This window comes from Neoarius graeffei, chromosome 22, assembly GCF_027579695.1.
Source record: "Neoarius graeffei isolate fNeoGra1 chromosome 22, fNeoGra1.pri, whole genome shotgun sequence".
Taxonomy (NCBI): domain Eukaryota; kingdom Metazoa; phylum Chordata; class Actinopteri; order Siluriformes; family Ariidae; genus Neoarius; species Neoarius graeffei.
Window position 1 is genome coordinate 35,043,655 of NC_083590.1, and position 24,758 is coordinate 35,068,412.

Genomic DNA, 24,758 nt, shown 5'->3' on the forward strand with positions numbered 1-24,758 from the left:
TGTGTCATCAAACGACAAGATCAAAGGGCGAGGCGGGTCTTCCGGTTGATTAATTAACCAATAATAACTGTTGGAACTGAATTTAAGGCCTAAGGCTCGTGCATTATGAAATGGATTGGCAGATTAAATCTTTTACTAAAGGCTGATGGACGTGCACTTTAGTGCACATTAGTTCGGTGTCAGCGACCCTTAAGTAGCCATGATACGTTTTAGATGATGTTTAACTTTAACAGTGTTGAGATTTATGAAGTTCTGAGCCTTTTCTGGCATGAAGTACAGTACTGTGCAAAAGTCTTAGCCCCCCCCCTTTTTTTTCATGCAAACTTTGTTATAGACTTCTACATTATCGAGTCAGTACAAAAACATTTTAGAGTCCAAATGTTCGTTCGTTTGTTTTTTCCTAGCACAAAATGAAATGTTACAGAAATAGAAAATTTGTATCGGAGCAGCATATTACATAAAAGAGCACTTTTCAGATTAAAAAAGAAAACATAATGAAGGCTACTGGGTTTTGGCACAAAATGAGTGTGACAGTCGTGCCCTGTGTTGGAAATCACTCACTCCCTACTCACTATATAGTGGACTATATAGTGAGTTCGCCATTTTGTAGTGCTGTCTGAATGTATAGTGAGAATTATTACACCTTATATAGTGCACTCAAAGTATCCCAAAATGCATCACGATGGTCACTGACCAAAGCAATATATCCCATCATGCATTGCGGTCGCACTGAAAGAAATCAAATCAAAGCCTCAAATTTGATTTAATAAAAGGCAGCGGCAAAGAAGAAAGTATTCAGCCTTGATTTAAAAGAACTGAAAGACGCAACAGACACAAAGTACTTTGTATTTATTAATGTGGGAAATACGCTCAGTATAATATAGATTTATCACTAAAATACATATATATTATTTACCAGCTTAAGGTCAGTCCGTATCGTGAAATACCGTGACCGAGTTCTTGAAAATACTGACCAAGGCCTCTATTTCAAGACCTCGGTCATGGTATTTCACGATACGGACCGACCTTAAGCTGGTAAATAATATATTTATTTTTTTCTTTACCAAATTCTAACAGAAAATGAGAGCGCCCGAAAGGGAAAACCATATTTACAACAAACCTGTAACAAGCTCATTTTCGACTTTCTCCTGAAATGTTTTCTTTTATTTCGTCTTCATCAGGGTAGTAAAACTCGCTTTCACTGTGAACACTGTCGTTATCGCTATCCATGCTGTAAAATTAATGCTATTATACTGAGAAATGCGAAAATAAATCTTGACAAAAAATTGCAACGATGTTTGTTGTTGTTGTGAACGAACGAGTCGCCAAAGGTTTGTAACCAGGGTCTGGATTGTAGGATTCCGGACTGCTCGCGAGCCAGAGCCCACGATTTGATGAAAACCGGGCCCTGAAAAAAAATAAATGTGTGTATTTTGGGGCGGTTTGCAGTCGAGTGTGAAGTGGCTGGGATGAGAATCAGCACCTCCAAGTCCGAGGCCATGGTTCTCGACCAGAAAAGGGTGGCTTGCCCTCTCCAGGTTGGTGGAGAAGTCCTGCCTCAAGTGGAGGAGTTTAAGTATCTCAGGATCTTGTTCACGAGTGAGGGAAGGATAGAGCGTGAGGTCGACAGGCGGATCGGTGCGGCCTCCGCAGTGATGCGGTCGCTTTACCGGTCCGTCGTGGTGAAGAAGGAGCTGAGCCAAAAGGCGAAGCTCTTGATTTACCGGTCGATCTACGTTCTGACTCTCACCTATGGTTATGAGCTTTGGGTAATGACCGAAAGAACAAGATTGCGGATACAAGCGGCCGAAATGAGTTTCCTTCGCAGGGTGGCTAGACGCTCCCTTAGAGATAGGGTGAGAAGCACAGTCACTCGGGAGGAGCTCGGAGTAGAGCCGCTGCTCCTCCACATCGAGAGGAATCAGCTGAGGTGGCTCGGGCATCTCTTTCGGATGCCTCCTGGACGCCTCCCTGGGGAGGTGTTCCAGACATGTCCCCCCAGGAGGAGGCCCCGGGGAAGACCCAGGACACGCTGGAGGGACTATGTCTCTCGGCTGGCCTGGGAACGCCTCGGTGTTCTTCCCGAGGTGTCTGGGAAGAGGGAAGTTTGGGCTTCCCTGCTCAGACTGCTGCCTCCGCGACCCAGCCCCGCATAAGCAGATGAAAACGAGACGAGACCAACCGACTGATCTGGCACGTTTTAATTGTGCAACAGTAATGACATAAATAACGGCGCGACAGAGAAGCGTCCGAAAATGTTTCTTCATTTTCCCGATGAGCTCACTATATAGTCCTCTATATAGTAATTCCCCTTATAGCGAGTAGGGAGTAGTGAACAAGTGAGTGATTTCAGACACGGGGAAAGTGTCCAGAAGAACTGTGGCTGGTTCTGTAAGATGCTCAGTAAAACCTCCAGCTGATTTCCTTATATAAAACTGCACTCATTGTACCTGAGATTACAATTTTTTTGTCATTATTTCGACTTTGTTTCATTTATTACGGTTTACTGTTTATAGTATTTTTTTAATGTTGAAACATTTCATTTCATTATTTTTAAGCCATTTTTGGTCGACAGCTTTTCTTTACATGTGCCTCAGACTTTTGCACGGGACTGGAGATGTTTTTAAAGCGAAGGAACAAAAGTTTGATTTACTTGTTTTATTTGTGTAATTTAGCTCAAATCGGAGTAAAATTTTCTTACGAAACAAGAAAACGGCGAGTTACATTTGCTTCCCTGCCCACTGTGTAACTACGTATCGGTCGAGACCAACTCAGGCCGTGTACTGTCTAGCCTGGGGTTAGCTGTTCGAGTTCTCCATTTAGTTGTACTTTATATGGTTGGTTTGTTTCCTTGGCTGTTTGCTGAGTGTTGATACTTCAACAGAATATTACATTAAATCTTGTTGTTACTTGTTCAGTTGGCACTAGAACTTCCTTATCTAGAAGTTCAGCACATCATGTACCTGACTTTTGCACTCGTTGTAAGTCGCTCTGGATAACAGCGTCTGCTAAATGCCATGTAATATAAAGTAATTTGCATGTCCTTTACATATGCAAATACTTTCTGATAGTCTATAGGGCCAAACTTAACTGGTGGACATGACGCCTGGCTTAAAACGTGTCTTTATGCTGTTCATTTTCTGATGGAATTGTTATCGAATATAAAGTCCGGCAATGACTTCTACGAGAACGGAATCAGATAATGAGCAGCAATCAGAAAAGGATCATTTCAGGGCCACGTCATATAACCTTCGTCATTGTAATCTACCTTTTCGTGCATGATTTATTAAAAAAATGAAACATCCATATACTTTAGATTTTTTTATTATGACTGCCTTTGAGTCCTTTCTTGTTTCCCATAGCGATGGATAGCTTGACGGACGAAGTGAGGCAAGAGTCACCATGGAACATGATGTTTGCGGATGATATTGTGATATGTGGTGAAAGTAGAAAGGAGGTTGAGTTGGGTTTGGAGAGATGGAGGTATGCATTGGAACAAAGAGGAATGAAGGTGAGCACGAGCAAAACAGAATACATGTGCATCAGTGAGAATGGGGATGAGAGTGTAGTGAAGATGCAAGGTGTAGACGTAAAGCAAGCTGGTGAATTCAAGTACCTGGGGTCAACTGTGCAGGAAAATGGGGGCTGCGATAGTGAGGTGAGAAAGCGAGCGCAGGCAGGGTGGAGCAGTTGGAGAAGGACTTCGGGAGTCATTTGTGTTTGGAAAGTCCCAGCACAAGTGAAAGGTAAGATGTATAAGACAGTAGTGAGACCAGCTGTGATGTATGGATTGGAGACCGTACCCTTAACGAAGAGACAGGAGGCAAAGTTGGAGGTGGCGGAGTTGAGGATGTTAAGGTTTGCGATGGGAGGTTGAACAGGATAAAGAACGAGCACATCAGAGGGACAGCACATGTGGAGAGCTTGGGAATTAAAGGAAAAGGCAACTTTTGTACAAAATCACCACAAACAGATAGATAAATATATAAAAGTAATCGATCATGGAATTTATAGAGAAAGAACAGACCGCATAACAGTATCTTTTAACTTTTAATAATATGGGCTTGCGCTGAGCTCAGCGAAGATGCGTTCCGCCATATTGATCTACTGCGTGACGTCATGCGGCCCGCCACTGAAAAGAACTCTTCAGTGCTTCATGGTAATAAGGTAAAAAACCAGTACAGTCGCTTCTTCAAAGTTTCACCAAATGGTTTTATTTATGCAACTTAAAGCTCATAATACTGTATAACTTTGGTCGAGTAAAAACACGGAGCAAAATCATGGCTGAATCCTGAATGACTCCTATTTGGATTTGTCCTACCAAGCCTACTGCGCATGCGTGAAGCGGCTCAGCTCGGTTTTCCCTTTCGGGCGCTCTCGTTTTCTGTTAGAATTTGGTAAAGAAAAAAATAAATAAATATTATTTACCAGCTTACCGGGTCCATGAACATAAATCTGACAGCTGACAAGGTCGGGATATAAACGAATCGAATACAAGCCACCCGCCGGGACTCCTAATCACAGTGATCTGCTTGTAAACACTGTTTTCATGGGCCCAGTGATGTCACAGATCAGAGGGAGGCGCATTAACGAAAGATTCTGATTGGTTTATAGTTGCCCACAATCTCAAAATGGCTGACTCCTCCAACTTCGACTCCTCTGTGTCAATTCATGATTTCAAAGTTAAAAATTTTTTTTCATGTTCGATATATAATGGAAATAATTAACGGAATTGATTACGTATATGTTTTTCTCCTATTACACACCTGGTTTTGTACAAAAGTTGCCTTTTCCTTTAAGCTAAGAGAGATGAGACTGAGATGGTACGGGCACATCCTGAGAAGAGATGCAGAGCATGTTGGAAGGAGAATGTTGAGGATGGAGCTGCCAGGCACACGAAAACGAAGAAGGCCAAAGAGGAGATACATGGATGTGGTGAGAGAGGACATGAAAGTGGCAGGTTTGGTAGAGAAGGATGCGGAAGACAGGGGGCAACGGAGACGAAAGATCCGCTGTGGCGACCCGTAATCGGGAGCAGCCAAAAGAAGAAGAAGAAAAAGATTGCCTGTTTTTTGCCACTGATATTAAAATGGAAATGGATAGATGTCATTGTGTAGGAATACCACATGTACAAATAAAAAGAATCAAATAATAAAAACAATGAAAAAAAATGATATTCTAATGTGTTTATAAAAATTAATAGTGATGACCAAAATTATACAATTTTTTTAAACACAAAATAGAAAGATTTTTGTACAAGAATCGGGACTACAAATTTAAAAATAATCTACAAATTAAAAAAAAAAAAAAACCTTTTGTTTTAAATTCAGGCTTTGGAATCTGGAGCAAAGTTTTATTTGACTGTTCATAAGTATAGACCTGATGCATGAAAGGGTAAAACAGATTATAAGTTTCCCTGTAGTTCCTGAAGAACAGATCTGTAATAGAGTAAGGGAGAGCAGGAAGACTTGGGACAAGTTTTCTTCTTTTGTCAGATTCATATTGCATTAGAGAGGATTTACCGTACCCTCTTACCACAACATGAGTTTCTCAGCTTGTCGTGTATTGAGGTATTTCGACCAAGTCATGTGATGCTGCCATTTTGGACGGCACGGCTCGAATCAGTTTGAATGCGAGGAAGGCGACAAACGAAAAACATAAAAGAAAAAGGAGTGAGATGCAGAAAACACCTTCACTATCCAGCGACGTAGGGCATTTACAGGGCGAGCAGAGGGAGAGGTATTTGCAAAAATTGAGGTTAGCAGGCTTAGAGAACAACGTTTACCTGCTTCCACCAGGATTGTTCACTGACGTACGGAAGTACACCAAGCCCTCGTCTTTACCTGACTTCGGCCCACATGATCTGTATACCTATGTCGTTAAAAACCCATCACCATACACAGGTATTGATCTGAAAGCGTATAAGAGTTTGGATGCCTACAAATATTTTGTGTCAGGCTGGGTAACATGCCTACATCAGTGGGTCGTCCCTGGAGCCGGTGGTCGCCATCTTATTACAGCTAAGGTTTGTTCACATTTTCATTTACTTTCAGTCCTCAGGATAAACAAAATGTTATTAAATGTCATTGAAATAACTTCTTAGTCTGTTGAGACATGGCCCGTTATAAATTTGCTGTTACCAGGCAATGACCAAGAACTGTATTATTAGGGTCGGTGTCTGTGTTGTAGCAGTGTATTAGCAACTAGCTGTTAGCACTAGCTAATGTCAACAACATCGTAGCTGGTATGTTACTGTAGCAATATTTACGTTCAGTCATTTGGATGACTGTTAAAACCTTTCAGTCTCAAGTTTTTCCTTTACTGGATTTACTAGTTTACTGAGCTAGCGCGCTCGGGCAAGCTGGGAGCTAGCGCGTGCTAGCCTGCCGGTGGCCGGTGCGCTAGCTCAGTAAACTAGTAAATCCAGTAAAGGAAAAACTTGAGACTGAAAGGTTTTAACAGTCATCCAAATGACTGAACGTAAACATTGCTACAGTAACATACCAGCTACTGTTGTTGACATTAGCTAGCTTGACGTTCTAAATGGCGGACACCGGGGCGTCACGTGACCCTGTGACGTCAGGTGAAATACCTCAATACTGGCCTTCAGGATTCAGTTTTTCTGCAGGAAGAGAGACATGAGACACTGAGGGGAGACATGGGACATTATGTTGGGAGACATGGAACAAAAATAAAATACCTAGCTTAATCCGACATGTTTAATTTTTATTTATTATCAAAACTTGTCACATATGAACTGTATAAACACACAGTACTGGTACAGCAACGGACAAATATCAGTTTACGCAAAACCTGACGAGACAGAACAGTTTCATTCTCAAGAAGGAATGAAATAAGTGTAATCCTCGTGCAGGGACACGCCCACATTTTTAACAAAAAAGAATTAAACAATTTTATATTTGTAAACCACACACAAGAAAAAAAAACCTGTAACATGATGAACTGTCCCAACTCTGACCATCTGGATATTTTGAAAATTAAAAAAAAAAAAATCCTTAAATGTTTCCCCCAGAATATAACTTAAAGGGGAACAGAGGGCAATATATAGAGTAAATATAACAATAAAACACACATTAACGAACCTTATTCAAGACTTACAAAAGTTTTTTGTTCTAAGGTTGGAAAGTTTTGAAAGTAGCTCGAGCAAACTATTTCCGCAGTTTGAACAGCCCGCCATGATATTAATTTTATCCAATCAGAATGCACGTTCATTTTCTCTGCGTAACACTCATGACGTATGTACGTGCCCAGTTGTGTTGGCTCATTGAGGTTGGGAATAGCACGTGTGAATCGGAAAGTAGGATGAATTGTAAGTGATCGGCTACACAATGCCACAGTGTGTTGCTTTCGGGTGTAATAACAGGACCGATGGAAAGCATAACGATCCTCCAGACGTGTCTTTTCACTCGTTTCCGCTGAAAAACACCAAGCGAGTTCGAGCTTTCTTCTCTTCTTTCGTCATCACCGGAGTCGAGAGTACCTCTCCTAGGTTCAAACTGGTACCCTTCTAAGCCATAGCCTGCTTGCAGTGTGTCTTGCAGGATCTCTTCGTATGATTCGACAGAGCTGTCGCTTTCACTTGATGCGCCCGACGCCATGATTACACGCTTCTCTCCTAGTGCAGTGGGTAGGGCTGACGTCACGGTCTTTTAAAAATGGTGACTCTTGTGCCGTTTAGCGTACCGACTATTATATTTACAATTACCAAGATATTTCGTTGTTTTCTAGTATATAAATTTGATAGAATACTTAAGAATACGTTACTTTGTCACATCAGCAACTGTATATATTATATTTGGTACCCCTTTAAATAAATAATACAGGGTGTTTCAAAAAATTTGATATTATTTGAGATGTAAATATCCCAGAAACTGCATAGCCTCGGCAAATGAAACTGAACAGGCTTAATGTTGAGCAATATAAGATTTATTCCTCAAAATTTGAATGAGAAATTCAAAGGTATGTGGATTCCATTAACAATTTCACAAATTTTCAATATTCGCAAACCCGCTCGCTCGACCATCTCTTCCAATGCTGGTGGTCGTCCAGATCCTTTTGCCCAGCACACACGGCCTTCCTCTCTGACCTTTTTGTGCCATGTCCAAATCTGCATTGCAGTTGGTGCATTATTACAGAATTCTCTCATAAATGCACGCTGCACAGTCTTGTTCGACCATGTTCGAGCGTACTCTAACACACACAACGCTTTTTCTTTTCCAGTGAATGGCATTTCTATACCTAAAACTAGAAAAGCACTCGGAGAGCGCAGACCTCCGCCAAGAATCCTTTAAAAAATTCCAGGATCCAGATGGTGATCCGGATCACCGCCAAAATTTAATGGATTGTTACTTGTGCCCAGTCACACCTCTGGAAAAAAATTTCAGAGCAATCCGTTCATAACTTTTTCCATAATGTTGCTAACAGACAAACCAGCAAACAAACAAACCAACGCTATTGAAAACATAACCTCCTTGGTGGAGGTAAAGATAAAAACAACTAGAAAAGCACTTGGAGAGCGCAGACCTCCGCCAAGAATCCTTTAAAAAGTTCCGGGATCCAGAAGGTGATCCGAATCACCGCCAAAATTTAATGGATTGTTACTTGTGCCCAGTCACACCTCTGGAAAAAATTTCAGAGCAATCCGTTCATAACTTTTTCCGTAATGTTGCTAACAGACAAACCAACAAACAAACAAACAAACCAACGCTACTGAAAACATAACTTCCTTGGCGGAGGTAAAAAACATTAAACATAAAATTTTGACCTGTTTCCACGCATGCTGTTAAAATTTGAGGTCAATCGAATGAGAATTGGCAAAGTTATTAGATTGTGAAATTATATCAAATTTTTTTTTGAAGCACTCTGTATATTAGTACAGTACATATAGTAACTCGAGTCCGACTCGTGCCCTAATTTTAAGGACTCGTGACTCAACTTGGACTTGAGCACTGATGACTCGGACTCGTGCATTAACTGCATTCGGACTCGTAAATTTCATTTCATTTATTTGATTAGGACATTGCACATTAATCAATACATCAGTAAAAAACATCAATATAAATATGCCGGAGTTAGCATAATTGCTAAATTTCATCCATTGTCCTAAGGCAGGTATCATAAACCAAACAACAATAAAACAAACAATACAACGTCACAGAACATGCAGACATTATACTCATACATCACAAACACAAAATACATATAAAAGCACAGAAAGTAAAACCAAGTTCACAATATACACCTGGAAATTAAGATCATTAATGGGAGCAGGTCTGACTTATCTTCAGCCACTGTTTAAGGGTCATTTTGAAGGTGTTGATGTTGTCACACAGTCTGATATGAGCTGGCAGTGTATTCCAGGACTGCGTTCCTCTAATGGACACCACCATTTGGCTGAATTTAGTTCTACGCCATTTCACTTCAGTCCCCTTTTGTCAGTGCTCTTGTGTTTACTCGTGAACATTTTTTCTTTATGAAATCCTGTAATGGTGGAGGGGCTAGTCCATTCAAAACCTTAAAAATGAGACAGACATCTAAAAACAACTGGTAACTATCAAAGTCCAATATTTGGTATTTCTTAACAATGTTACAGTAGTGGTGATATATGGGCACAATTGGAGACGAGGACTTGGATTTTTTTCTTTATTTTTTGTAACATGCCATAATAATTTGGTATAAGATATTTATATCTACATTAATTTTGTACTAATTTCGTGTAAGAGTGTCACACCTGCACGCCTTGGCGTGTGCATCAGATAGACTCTCGGGTGCGCTCCGGACCATACCTGTCAACTTTGAGGTTTGAAAAAAAGGGATATTTCCAGATTTTTAACTCAAAATAAGGGAAAATTTCGGAAAGTCATACCCTTCACCAAAAGTGGGTGTGTAGTTGAATGGGGGGCAATTTTCTATCTAGTATTTGTGATTTCCTGTACTCTGGTGCATGTTGGTGATAGCCAAGACCCAAACTCAATATGCTTATGGTTTATACAGTAGAGTGCATTTGTGAATAAACTATACATTTATTTTTATTTGCTTTCAGTGGTACCAGTTATTTCCCAAATTAAGGGCTAAAATATGTATCTTATGTTAAAATAAGAAAGGTCATTATATAACCAGTCAATAAATTCAATTCCATTGCAATTTATTATGGTTTTACCATAGTCATGGTTTTACCATAGTCATGGCCTCGGAACGATAGATAGATAGATAGATAGATAGATAGATAGATAGATAGATAGATAGATAGATAGATAGATAGATAGATAGATAGAGTAATAAAGAGATAAAGAGCAAGATATTAAACCAAGAGTGATTTTAAAATGGGTAAGTTTCAGATAGAAAATAAAATAGACAATGAGTGGATAAAACAGTTAATACACCAATTAGTTTACACTAGGCTATTTATGAGGTCTTAGCCAGGACATACTTAATGTAAACATGTGTAGCTTACCTTTGATTATTTGGGAGGCTTTCGTTTTCCCCATGGAAAATTTCTTTGCGATGGAAGAGTCTGGGAACATTCCAGCCACGCACTTGTTGAAATCATCAAAGAAAGAGAGGCTAATGTTTTTCTTAGCTATTAGCATCGCCATCTTCACCTCAGACCTAATCAGTGTTGCCAGATACTGCTGACGTTTTCCAGCCCAAAATATGTTCAAAACCCGCCAAAATGCACTTGAAACCGCCCAACTTGGGCGGGAAACCTCCCAATCTGGCAACACTGGACCTAATCACTTGTTCAGCCTCGCCTCCGGACGGAGTTCTGTAATTACTGATGCCTGAGAGGGCGGGGGCGTGAATTCATGGCCAGACTTCCTGCTGTAAACTCCTGTCAGAGGCGCGTCATGAATTCTGGACCTACCGACTTTTTTATATTTTGAAAATATGGGACTTTTATATAATGTGAAAATACGGGATATTTTCGGGAAAAAAAAAACGGGAAGACAGCGGGAAATAAGTCAAAATAAGGGATTTCCTGGGAAAAATGGGAGGGTTGACAGGTATGCTCCGGACAACGCGCGCGCCGAGTGGACTCTCACGCACGCGCCATAAATGACTCGCACCTGCACAGGATTAAGGTGCAATCAGCGCACCGATATAAAAACTGTGAAAACGCACTTACTTTGCGAAGTATTGAGTTGCGTTGCTGATACATTACCGAGCCTTATTTCCTTGTTTGGTTTCCTGATCCCTGATTTCCTGTTTCTCGTCTACGATAGCCTGTTTGTGCCTCGCTCGACCTATCGCCTGTTTCACTGTTTAATGATTTTGCCTGCCGTTCTGGATTGTTTACCGTCGTCACTTGTATTAATAAACACACCTTCTGCACTTACATCCGTCTCCCAACCATCTCTGACAGAATACTTCACACTCCCTGATAAAGAGAAGCACACTCACCTGTTCAGGAACAAACTAATGTTAATGGCGCTAAAACAGCCACCGTCACATGGTGCGGTTGGAGTCTTGGACTCAACTCAGATCAATAGTGGACTCGATTCAGACTTGGCCCGAATTTTTTTTAATGACTCGGACTTGAACACTGGGGACTCGAGACTGGACTCGGACTCGAGGTTCAGTGACTCGACTACAACACTGCCCAAGGCTACATACTTTAATTCCTAACAAATCCCCAATTCACCAGCGTACACTGTGCCACAGAATGGAAGTGGACTGAAGTAGAAAATGTAAGTTTTGGACCTGAACAAACCTTACTGCAGTGTCCAGCTTCGTGGCTCCAAAGGAAGTCGGTTACTTTAAGAGGCAACATCTAACATCTGATGTCATCTAAAACCTGATTGGTTGAAATTAATTTACGGGAGTACAAACTGTCCCAAGTCTCCCCCGTCCCAAGGCTCGCTGCTCTCCCCAGTGTAAGATGAATAAACTGTGAAATGATATCTTGCACACTTAAAAGAACCAACACTGACTTGGTAAATTATGGCTTTGGCCTTTCACTAACAAGCGCTATTTTTTGTGCAGGTTTCCAAATGTCCATTAGTTGGCTCTGGACAGTAAATGGATGCTTAGGTGAACCAAAGGTCAGTGCTAAATCTAAACAAAAGACCCTCTTGCATTTGCATTTGCTTTACAGCAGAATTGGGTCAGCAGTTGTAACTAAGACCTTTTCTAATGGCACCCACAAACAAGTAGAGGACAGAAGGCTGGAACGCTTTCCCAAAGCAAAATCCCTTCAGCTTATTGCTTAAGTGTCCATGTTGCAACATGTTACTCAACAATTTTTCTGGATCTCTTAATGACACGATGAGTGTACGACTCCTTTTCCAAACTGAAATTGTTCAGTGAACTTTTGCCAGTCGAGCCAACATTATATTCTGTTGATTTAATGGCTTGTGTATCACAGACCCTAAAGGAATAACCGCCAATTAAGAATCTGCAATTGTGGACAAGTCTATTTATTCCAGCTGGAAATGGGTAAGTGTGATATTTGAAATGATGCAGCTACAGCCAAGAAAGCCCATGGCAACCTGTTCTTGACCCCTTAAACCACCAGATCCTGTTAACTATGGAGGCGTACTGCTGCCACGTCAGCAAAATGTGAAAAGTTTATTGCTATAACAAGGTTGTTTTTCACGTTTTAACAAGATATTTTCATGCTATTACAAAATACAAGCTTATCACCTTATAACAAGAAACTTTTCTTGTGATAACATTATAACATAAACCGTTTCACGTGATAACATGATAATTTATATTTTTAAAGCTAGACTGCCTTTCAGATTTTTCAAGTGTAGGTCGTAAACAGAATTTCCCCCGACACACAATTATTTTTGTTTGGTGGACTGAAAGCTACTGAATTCGAATCGCAGACTTCCAATTGTATTTATTTATTTTTTTAAAACAGAACAGTTAATGAATTTAGGGCCACATGGCCCTAAATACTCTGCTATTTTTTCCTGCTTCACCATGACTCAATACAAGATACTGCGTCATGCATGACGTGGTGGGCTTTCCCTGTTCGCACAAGGCATTGTGGGATACAAATTTGAAACAGGAGAGAAAAATGGAGGACGTGAGTGTGTGAATGAAAAGTGAAAGACTGACTACAGTAACGGAAAGAAAGCGAGAAGAAAAGACATTATGTTCTATATGAAGGAAAGGAAACGCAGGACCGAACTAATAAATATCGACACTCAGCGAGCACCTTGGTGTGATCAGCTGTTCGTTTAGCGACAGAATGATGGAACTGTCAGTGCACGCTCAAAGGTAAACCTGTAGATGGCAGTAATGCAGCACTGTATGCCAGCTGCCGTAAAACCCAAAAGAAGAAGAAGGTAAACCTGCGCATGCGCACACACACGGACTTTCTCTGTCTGCTTGACTGCGCGAAGCGAGCGATTTCATGCACATTATTTGCTTTAATCCCGTCAAATTAAAAAACTTCCCAGCCACAGAATGGCCTGATATTTTGTGAGATATTACAGAAATAAACATATATCACAACGACCACATTTCAGACAGAACTAAATTTCACCGATTTTATGAAATCGAAAGGCCGTCTAGCTTTAAACTATAATGTGAAACGGTGTGTTGAGAACATAAACTGAGGCTTTACATGAAAATTAAAAGACACTTCATGTCTTAAAGTAATGATGGCTGTCGTTTCTCTTTACTTAGTTGAGCGGTTCTTGACGTAATATGGATTACTACAGTTGTGGTGTTGAATCGGGCTTTTTACTGATAGTATTTTTATTATTTACTATTTACTGTTTGATTTCAAACGCATTAAGAAGGCAAGAAACTTGTCTGCTAATTAACTTTTGACGAGGTACCTGTTAATTGAAAAGCATTCCAGGTGACGACCTCGTGAAGCTGGGTAAGATAATGCCAATAGTGTGCAAAGCGTCGTCAAGGTGATTTGCTTTCAATCTATAATTTGCATAACTGGGTTTTACTTTCAAAATGACCACATCAGTCATGCTGTTGAAAAGAAAGAATTGGAGAACTTACTTTTCTTCTTCTCGTGATCTTCGAGAAATTCAGATGATGTAATTTCCTGCCGAACATGGAATTTTTCCAAATATTACATAGAGGATGAGTGTGTTCAGTTTGAGTGAATGTTGTCATTTTTATAACCATACTTAAAAGAATAATTTGGTAATGCAGCAACCTGACTTTTGATGCCGTTTGTGACCGTACGATGTCCGTACATGTAACACCACAGGGAACCCGATTGTAAGCGCAAGGTAACGTACACTACCGTTCAAAAGTTTGGGGTCACCCAGACAATTTTGTGTTTTCCATGAAAAGTCACACTTTTATTTACCACCATAAGTTGCAAAATGAATAGAAAATATAGTCGAGACATTTTTCTGGCCATTTTGAGCATTTAATCGAGCCCACAAATGTGATGCTCCAGAAACTCAATCTGCTCAAAGGAAGGTCAGTTTTATAGCTTCTCTAAAGAGCTCAACTGTTTTCAGCTGCGCTAACATGATTGTACAAGGGTTTTCTAATCATCCATTAGCCTTCTGAGGCAATGAGCAAACACATTGTACCATTAGAACACTGGAGTGAGAGTTGCTGGAAATGGGCCTCTATACACCTATGGAGATATTGCACCAAAAACCAGACATTTGCAGCTAGAATAGTCATTTACCACATTAGCAATGTATAGAGTGGATTTCTGATTAGTTTAAAGTGATCTTCATTGAAAAGAACAGTGCTTTTCTTTCAAAAATAAGGACATTTCAAAGTGACCCCAAACTTTTGAACGGTAGTGTATCTCATAAACACTTGACCACCGGGCAACGAAATTTGTATAGATGGGTTTTTATCCAGCGCTTATTTTTAATTTGCGTTTTGAAAAATAATGTGGGATCGTTTACTCACACACTTTACAGAAAATATTCACGACAGTTTCATATCAAACTAATTAAAACAGTTTTATTAGTCCAGTAGCTTGTTGGACAGTTGATGGTTTCTGTCATGTCAGGACGGTAGACGGATGTAATCACGGGAAGAGTTTTATTGAAAGCACGCTAGTAAACAGATCCAAAATGTAGACAAAGGCCGAGTCAAATAACAGGCAGTGGTTGAGTGGTGTGATATCCACAGACAGGATATCAGAGGTAATACAATCTAAAAACATGAACAGGGTCAAAACCAGAAAAGCGATACAAAATACAAGGCTTGGTAATGTTAGACACAGGGTACAGAGCGTATACTTCGCAAAGTCTGTGTGTTACTGAGAGTCCTTATCTACATGTGCTGTGATTGCGCTCTACTGTAATCAGGAACAGGTACATGGTAATTAGTCCTAATAGCGTGCATATGCTTTGCAGTCTGCAGCTGTGCAGTCCGAGGTAATACGATCTAAGAACACAAGCAGGGTCAAAACCAGAAAAGTGATGCAAAATACAAGGTTTGGTAATGTTAGACACAGGGTATAGATTGTATTTTTTTACAAAGTCTGTGTGTTACTGAGAGTGCTTATCTACATGTGCTGTGATTGCGCTCTAATCAGGAACAGGTACGTACATGGTAATTAGTCCTAATAGCGTGCGTGTGCTTTGCAGTCTGCGACTGTGCAGTCTGAGCTCCAACACACACATGGACGTGACAGATGTAACCAGACAACTGTTTGACATCAAGTTTGAAATATCAAGATCACAGCTCGAACCCTCAGAGCTCATACGCTGCATTTGGTCGAGGAGTTTGTTTTCCAGTAGGTTTTTTTCCCGCTGTTGTTTTTTAACCTATCTTAGCATTGTATGATTTCTTATTCTACACACTCATGTAAACAATTATTGTATAGATCACTAGCAATTATGAGCATCTTTCCTTAGTGTTAGAAAATCTAAAACTACCATGGATCGATAAGTTCGTATGTCTGATAATATTCAATCGTAATTCTTTTTTAAAGATTTTTTTTTCACCTTTATTGGATAGGACAGTGTAGAGACAGGACATGAGTGGGAAAGAGAGACGGGGAGGGATCGGGAAATGACCTCAGGTTGGAATTGAACCCAGGTCCCCGGATTTATGGTATGGCGCCTTATCCACCTGAGCCACGATGCCCCTTTCAATTGTAATTCTATAGTGATGATGTAAAGTGAAAGCGCTGGTTCACTGCTGTCCACCAGGCACCCAGCAGAGTCACACCATAATAAATGTCGTGGTGTTGATTCTGGCGCATAGCATGTGGTGTCAAAGAAAGGAATGAATATGTATTCATAACTGCGATGCGTATCTCATTTTTGGTATCACTGTCACAAGACAATGCAGCAATTTATTGACATGAAATACACAACGCTACACAATTTGATGGTTCATATGATATATTAGTATAAATATGGTGGTGTTTATAGAAAATCGCATGCTGACTGGTCGTGAAATTCGGACTATTTCTCGGTAATCACCTCGAGTGACTCGGCAAAATGGCGGCCAAACGCTTAGTCGCCATAAGTGAGGAAGAATTAGAAATGATGAAAGAAAATGCTATTCTTAAAGGCACTAAAGATGCTACAAGGTTTGGTCTAAAACTATTCAAAGGTAAGGAGGAAATGTGATTTATTTTATCGATTTCAAAACAAAATATTTTATGTGAGGGCGGCACGGTGGTGTAGTGGTTAGCGCTGTCGCCTCACAGCAAGAAGGTCCGGGTTCGAGCCCCGTGGCTGGCGAGGGCCTTTCTGTGTGGAGTTTGCATGTTCTCCCCGTGTCCGTGTGGGTTTCCTCCGGGTGCTCCGGTTTCCCCCACAGTCCAAAGACATGCAGGTTAGGTTAACTGGTGACTCTAAATTGACCGTACGTGTGAATGTGAGTGTGAATGGTTGTCTGTGTCTATGTGTCAGGCCTGTGATGACCTGGCAACTTGTCCAGGGTGTACCCCGCCTTTCGCCCGTAGTCAGCTGGGATAGGCTCCAGCTTGCCTGCGACCCTGTAGAAGGATAAAGTGGCTAGAGATAATGAGATGAGATATTTTATGTGACTCGGCATAGATGAGTGACACAAGTCTGCGCCACAATGTTATTACATTTGCATGCTGTGTGTTACTGAGAGTCCTTATCTACATGCGCGGTGATTGCGCTCTAATCAGGAACAGGTACATGGTAATTAGTCCTAATAGTCTGAAAATAAATGATTTTTTAAATATGATTTTTATTTTTTTTTAAATAATCAACTGTATATTTATACTAAAACTATTATATGCCTCAGGCTCAGTGAATATCCGTGAATAGTATAATATTATTTACCGATATTCACTTCGCCTTTGGTGAATAATTGTTAAATATAATTTGATGCAGATTGATTTTGTGCCCTTGTAAATATTTTGCTCATACACTATATATATACACACACGTTTCCAGGTGAACTGGTTTTCCTTGAGAATTTTTTTATGTGTAAACAATCCACATTGTTTAGAGAGTTGCAATTCAGCGTTACAAATTTAGTTAGATCAACAGACTCCAATGACATCAATCCTCGAAGCTACAAATAACAACCAAGGTACCATTTCATAATTTAAATACCTAACTCTTTATCTGTATGTGATGTACGGTAGTTAGCCTAATGCTTGTGTCACACTGTCTCATATCTTGCCACGTAAGCAGCGTGTGGGTCAAACGCCAAGAAATGAGGCGTATTTTGTCCAAAATTAAAGTCCTGTGACATACATGGCGTATGTGTGGTGTTCCTGTGGCATATCTGGGGTTTGTATGGGGTTCAAGGGACGTAAAGGCGTATGCATGGCGTATGATGCGTTGCCACGGCGTAACCATTTCACTGGCGTGGCGTTTCGTTCTTACATGTGACATTGCTGCTGCGTACCTGCGGCGTTCACGCTGCGTTCGTTGTCATTCATCACAGTCAAGAAAGCATCGTGCCAGTGAAGAATTCGGGACCCAAGAAGGGCAAGGGAAGAGAAGAGGGAAGACATCAGCCGCATCCACCCAGCCAGCCCCGGAGCCACCTTCATCAGACACATGTCAAGTAAAGCATTCACACGGCGTAACAGATGTTTGAGCAACGTTCCTGCTGCGTAGCTTTCGTTTTTACGCTGTCCACGTGACGCATCAAAGCTGCTACGTATGTGCTACGAACTTAAAAATACGCCGCACCCTGGCATACAAGGAGATTGTGTTACGCATCCTAGAGTATTAGCTACGTAAGCTGCCGATGCTGTGACGTTCCTTTGTTACTGCCACGTATCCTGATACGCCGTACATACGCAAGGCTAAAACGCTAATGTGTGAACCAAGTATAAACTAACGACCATAGAGAGCAATAAAATCGCTTTGCTAGGGCTAATTATTGATTACGAAAAAGAGAAAAAGTATCAACAGTTAGAAAAGATAACCACTTGAATTATTGTAAGAAGAATAAATCAAATCAAATGCTTATATTTTCTGAACAAACTCCCATCTGGGTGGACATCTCCTTTCGTCCAGCGTCCATGTTTGTTTGCTGAGAGCGACATCCGAAGACGTGTTTTTGTGTGTTACAAACGTTAACAGTGAACTCAAAGCAAAGGAAAAACTGTCCATGGTAGCCGCGGGGTCTTAAAAGTCTTAAAAAAGTCTTAAATTTAATATTCCAAAATTAAGGCCTTAAAAAGTCTTAAATTGCTTTCCCCAAGTCTTAATTTTTTAAACAAAGGTCTTAAATTTACTCATACTATTCTACGATGTGAAAACATGGGTTTTGCGTAACATCAGTGAATTTCTTGGAGTATGCGCAAAGAAAGAAACAATATTGATACATTTTCGTGCCGGAGCAATCGTCGGAGTCCGTGGTGGAGAGGAGACTCCGCGAATCGCAGCATGGGGAAGTGTCGTTTTAATCAGCAGCGGCTTTCAGATGAAAGATATCGTGATTGGGTGAGGGAGGTTCCTGGAAGCGACGTTGAAGCAAGATGCTGTGTTTGTCGAAAGGCCTTCAAGTTGTCCACTATAGGTCATTTCGCTTTAGAGTCTCACGTGAAGAGCTCAAAGCACATTGCATCTGCCCTCCACTGCCACCAGCCCATCACTCAGTTCTGCACGGTTCAATCTCCGAATGCACCTGGAGTTGGCACTAGCACCACTGTCGAACGTCAGCAGCATCAGCCAAGCCAGACATCATCGGCAAGGCTAGCAACAACACAAGGGCCGAACAGTGGCATGATGGGTGTCGGTGGAACCCCGACACTTCGGGCAGAGGTGCTCTGGATTTTAAAAACAATTACGGAACACCACTCGTACAGCTCGAATGAGGGCATAAGTCAACTCTTTAAGGCTGTGTTCCCAGACTCGGAAGTCGCTACAACATTCTCTTGTGGAAAAAACAAAACGTCTTGCAGAACAAAATTCGGTCTTGCTCCTTATATAACAAAGGAGTTGGTCAAAGACGTTAATGAGGCAAGTGGTGGATTTCTCTCATTGTGTCTCTTATCTATCCACCTCCACATCTATGTCTTCCCTCCCTCCCTTGTTTACTAGGAGTATTTACATTTCTTTTTATTCTTCAAAATGTAAAATGGTTGAAGCAAGTTGAATGCTGGGAAACTAAGACAAAGATTTTGTCTGTTTATCATCTCTGGTCATAATTAGTTTAGAGACCGTTCTTTAGGCCTTGAGTTGGGCCCTCAGTTTGGCTTTTTGACTGGTGAGTGCACACCATTGTACCAACGTATTGGTACGCCAATTGCATTTTTGTGCACCTTTAAGAGACTTTCGGCTTACCTCTTTTCTATCTATCTATCTATCTATCTATCTATCTATCTATCTATCTATCTATCTTCCCATCTATCCCCCTCGTCTCTTATCTATCTATGCCCCTCTGTATCTCTCTCCCTCCCTCGTTTACAAGGGTACAAAATGTAAAATGGTTGAAGCAAGTGCTGGGAAACTAAGACAAAGAGTTTGTCTGTTTTGATATTTTATTTAAAAAAAAAAATACACCCACATCACTTTTTTATTTTAAGTATCATCTCTGGGTGCATGGTCATAATTAGTTCAGAGACAGTTCTTTAGGCCTCGAGTTAGGCCCTCAGTTTGGCTTTCTGACTGGCGAGTGCACACCTTTGGCATTAAAGTGCCATTCCACCATTGGATGTATTCTTTGGCATAAAATACAATATATTTTGATAACATATATAAATGGTATCACTAGATAGAGAAATCTTTTAGCTTCAAAATGATATATCAAACATAATTTTTTGACAACGACAAGTATATTAATTTTGCGACCAAAGTCACCTACCCTTTTAATTTCCGCGCGTGATGTCATCGGCAGGTTCCCCTTCTTGTGTACCACGTGACGTGTGACGTGGCACATATTATCAGCAATGGCGGATAGAACGCGATAAAAATAATACCAATAAATCTAGCTAATACCAATAAATCTAGCTAACTGAAAGATTAACTCAAAATTTTTCGCAATTTTTTTGGCCCCCATATACGAGGAGAAACGACTCTCTCACTTTGGGGGTTTCCTGGTCTAAAAATAGACCGACACGTGGTACACAAGAAGGGGAACCTGCCGATGACATCACGTTTCACTACCGCGCGGAAATTAAAAGGGTAGGTGACTTTGGTCGCAAAATTAATATACTTGTCGTTGTCAAAAAATTATGTTTGATATCTCATGTCATTATCTCTAGCCGCTTTATCCTTCTACAGGGTCGCAGGCAAGCTGGAGCCTATCCCAGCTGACTATGGGCGAGAGGCGGGGTACACCCTGGACAAGTCGCCAGGTCATCACAGGGCTGACACATAGACACAGACAACCATTCACACTCACATTCACACCTACGGTCAATTTAGAGTCACCAGTTAACCTAACCTGCATGTCTTTGGGGGAAACCGGAGCACCCGGAGGAAACCCATGCGGACACGGGGAGAACATGCAAACTCCACACAGAAAGGCCCCCGCCGACCCCGGGGCTCGAACCCGGACCTTCTTGCTGTGAGGCGACAGCGCTAACCACTACACCACCATGCCGCCCTTGATATATCATCTCATCTCATCTCATTATCTCTAGCCGCTTTATCCTTCTACAGGGTCGCAGGCAAGCTGGAGCCTATCCCAGCTGACTACGGGCGAAAGGCGGGGTACACCCTGGACAAGTCGCCAGGTCATCACAGGGCTGACACATAGACACAGACAACCATTCACACTCACATTCACACCTACGCTCAATTTAGAGTCACCAGTTAACCTAACCTGCATGTCTTTGGACTGTGGGGGAAACCGGAGCACCCGGAGGAAACCCACGCGGACACGGGGAGAACATGCAAACTCCACACAGAAAGGCCCCCGCCGGCCCCGGGGCTCGAACCCAGGACCTTCTTGCTGTGAGGCGACAGCGCTAACCACTACACCACCGTGCTGCCCTTGATATATCATTTTGAAGCTAAAAGATTTCTCTGTCTAGTCATGTTGTCATAAAATATATTGTATTTTATGCCAAAGAATACATCCAATGGTGGAATGGCACTTTAATGTTTTGGTATGCCTATTGCATTTTTGTGTACCTTTAAGGCCATGACGTGGACCCTACGTTGTGCTCCTTTCTTCCAGGTTTAGACTTGTTTTTTTGTCTTGAATGTGAAGATTCGACAAGCAATGCACATAATGACTTTTAAGTATATAACTTTTATAATAAAAGTATTTTTACTTGAAACATTTGTCATTATTGGGAATTTGATCTGGTGTTCTACAACCGCATAATGGGTGCGATGTAGGTCTTAATTCTCATTTAAGTGGTCTTAAAAAGGTCTTTAAAAAGTCTTAAAAAATATGGTGGTCAAACCTGGGGAAACCCTGCTGTCTGAAAATGTTTCCGAACATTCGCTTTTGTTCGCTAGTTTGAACAGTGAAAAAGCTAACGTACAATATCAATAAAATGTCTGAATAAATAAAATGTCACTGTAAATCAAGGCCAAGTAAGAAAGAAAACGTGTATAAAAAAACCTCTGGAATTATATATGAGTTCAATTCGAATACAGAGGGACTCATTCAGAATTCTGATAATGCTGAAAGATTCACATAACACTATTCCATATTCAGTCTTCACGGTCGATGCCAGTCTCCGAGGTGCTTCTGTAATTGGTTTGAACTGAGATGCCCGCTGTTTGAGTGGGGGCCTGTGGGTGTCTCAGCGCCGCTTTGCCAGTCTTTCTCCTCTCCTCGCCGACAGTTTCCATGGTGATCGTGTTATATCTGGAAGGCTGAACACAATATGTGGTGGTGCTTTGCTCATGAACTCATTAGTACTTTGAGTCATGAAGAACGTAGTGAAGAACATTGCAGCTGGAAGTTTATAGGCTTAATTAAAACAATGTTGTAGGAAGTGCGATCTTAATCTCAGCGCGAGTTGGAGGTTCCCTCAATTCATATTTGATATTTTATTTAATTCAGGGTGCAGTTTGTGCTCGACTGATATTACATTTACAAAGATGTACACAAAGTAAACGTACACTACAGCAAAAAAAAATCATTTACGTCCGTTCCTTCCGAGTATAAATACTTTTCCTTGAAATGAAATCATTAAAATATTTACAATACTGATTTCCATTATCAATGTGTGAATTCAGGGCGGCACGGTGGTGTAGTGGTTAGCGCTGTCGCCTCACAGCAAGAAGGTCCTGGGTTCGAGCCCCGGGGCCGGCGAGGGCCTTTCTGTGTGGAGTTTGCACGTTGTCCGCGTGGGTTTGCTCCGGTTTCCCCCACAGTCCAAAGACATGCAGGTTAGGTTAACTGGTGACTCTAAATTGAGCGTAGGTGTGAATATGAGTGTGAATGGTTGTCTGTGTCTATGTGTCAGCCCTGTGATGACCTGGCGACTTGTCCAGGGTGTACCCCGCCTTTCGCCCGTAGTCAGCTGGGATAGGCTCCAGCTTGCCTGCGACCCTGTAGAAGGATAAAGTGGCTAGAGATAATGAGATGGGATGTGTGAATTCATTTCACATCTCATGCTTGAAACAGGCATTTCAATCAATCCTCTGATACATTTTTATTTTTAATAAAAGGAATATTTTAGTTCATAGGATATTTAACAGTTGTTCCACGAAATCAAGTCGTACGTGAGCTGATAGTTATAAGCCATATACGACGAGATTGAGTGGAATAACTGTTTTATTCCATCCACCAGAGCATTTTTAGTTTTTTTTTTTTGCAAATTTGATCAATAAAATCTTTATACAAAACATCAGACACAATCATTTCCGCTTAGATCGTAAACAAACCGGCGAAATGACAGGAGCGATTTGTGAAAAATGCGATAATAATAATCATAATAATAATTCTTGAAAAATAAAAAAGATACATATATGTTATTTACCAGCTGGGAGGTCCGTATGGTGAAATACCGTGACCGAGGTCTTGAAAGTACTGAGCGAGGCCCTCTGGGCCGAGGTCAGTATTCAAGGCCGAGGTCAGGGTATTTCACCATACGGACCGACCTTAAGCTAGTAAATAATATATTTATTTTTTTCTTGACCAAATTCTAACAGAAAACGAGAGCGCCCGAAAGGGAAAACCGAGCCGAGCCGCCATTTTGAATCCTCATTCACGGCTGTAATGCAAATGGCTTCCTCCTCGGTATACAAGTGCACTTCCATGGCAGGAAAAAAACTACATTTTGCCACCTATGTAGCTCCCTATTTATACAAATAAGAGTCATTCAGTATTCAGCCATGTTTTTGCTCAGCGTTAGCAAGTTAGAGGTTTTTATCTTTCTCCTGAAATGTTTTCTTTTATTTCTTCTTCCTCAGGGTAGTAAAACTCGCTTTCGCTGTGAACACTGTCGTTATCGCTATCCATGCTGTAAAATTAATGCTATTCTTCTGAGAAGTGCTGGCAAAAATTTATAAGATTTTTGATAATCTTATAAATAAATCTTATAAATAAAGATAAACATTGACAAAAAATGCTACTATGTTTGTTGTTGTGAACGAGCGAGTCGCCAGAGGTCCGTAACCGGGGTCCGTACCGTAGGATACAGACCCGCTCGCCAGCCAATCAGAGCACAGGATTTGGACCGCAAAAAAAATAAAGTACGTTCTTACCATTAAATACTTTTATTCCATATTTTGTTGCTTTTTTTTTTTTTTGTGGCTTTGTTTTGGAATCGAGTTTTTATTTTGTCTTCAGTTGGTTCAGCAATATGTTCCGCCATTTTGTTTTTCTCTACTCATGGTATATGAGCTGATATCCTAGTAGTAGAGTAGCCAATCAGAGTGCGCATTTGCTCATATCCAGTGAATGTAGATAGAATAAGTATATTTTACTCCAACCTTTACAAATAGGTAAATAATGATTCTTGGATTAAGAAAATGAACATTTTTTTTAATGAAAGGAATGTTTAAGTTGATAAACAGGAAAGAAAATAGATGTTAATAATGAAAACAAATGCATTTTTTAGAATAAAATTCTCTTAATTTTTTTTTTTCAAAAAACATCGTGGGAAAATCAAATCGTGAGCCCAATATCATGCATCGACTCGTTAATGTAATTCAGATTCAGTTTCTTCGACAGTGAGATTAAATTCTCCCCGAATATATCTCATCGCTCCATTCATGTTTTTTTGTTTATTTGGGGGTTTTTTTGTCAGTGATGTGTAATGCCCCAGCCCAGATGCTTCCATTTCCACACTTCACTGTGTCTGTGGTGTTGGGATCCTACATGCAACCCTTTCTTTGTCCAAACATGATGAGCTGAATTCTAGTCAGACCGCTTGAACAGAGTCCATCATTCCAAAACTGTTCTGCTTCATTGAAATCATGAATCTT

The 24,758-nt window shown here is 40.8% G+C and overlaps 1 protein-coding gene across 3 annotated transcripts in view; it reads left to right on the plus strand.

Annotated features, from left to right (window-relative positions):
• The window catches only part of thrb (thyroid hormone receptor beta), a 395,543-nt gene that overhangs the window by 207,635 nt on the left and 163,150 nt on the right, over positions 1–24,758 (plus strand). The window contains exon 3 of one of the 3 annotated variants that reach the window (XM_060904763.1): positions 12,004–12,062. The exons of the other annotated variants lie outside the window; for them this stretch is intronic. The gene's annotated coding sequence lies outside the window, so the exon portion shown is untranslated. The remainder of the gene's footprint in view (positions 1–12,003; positions 12,063–24,758) is intronic. 3 annotated transcript variants of the gene reach the window in all.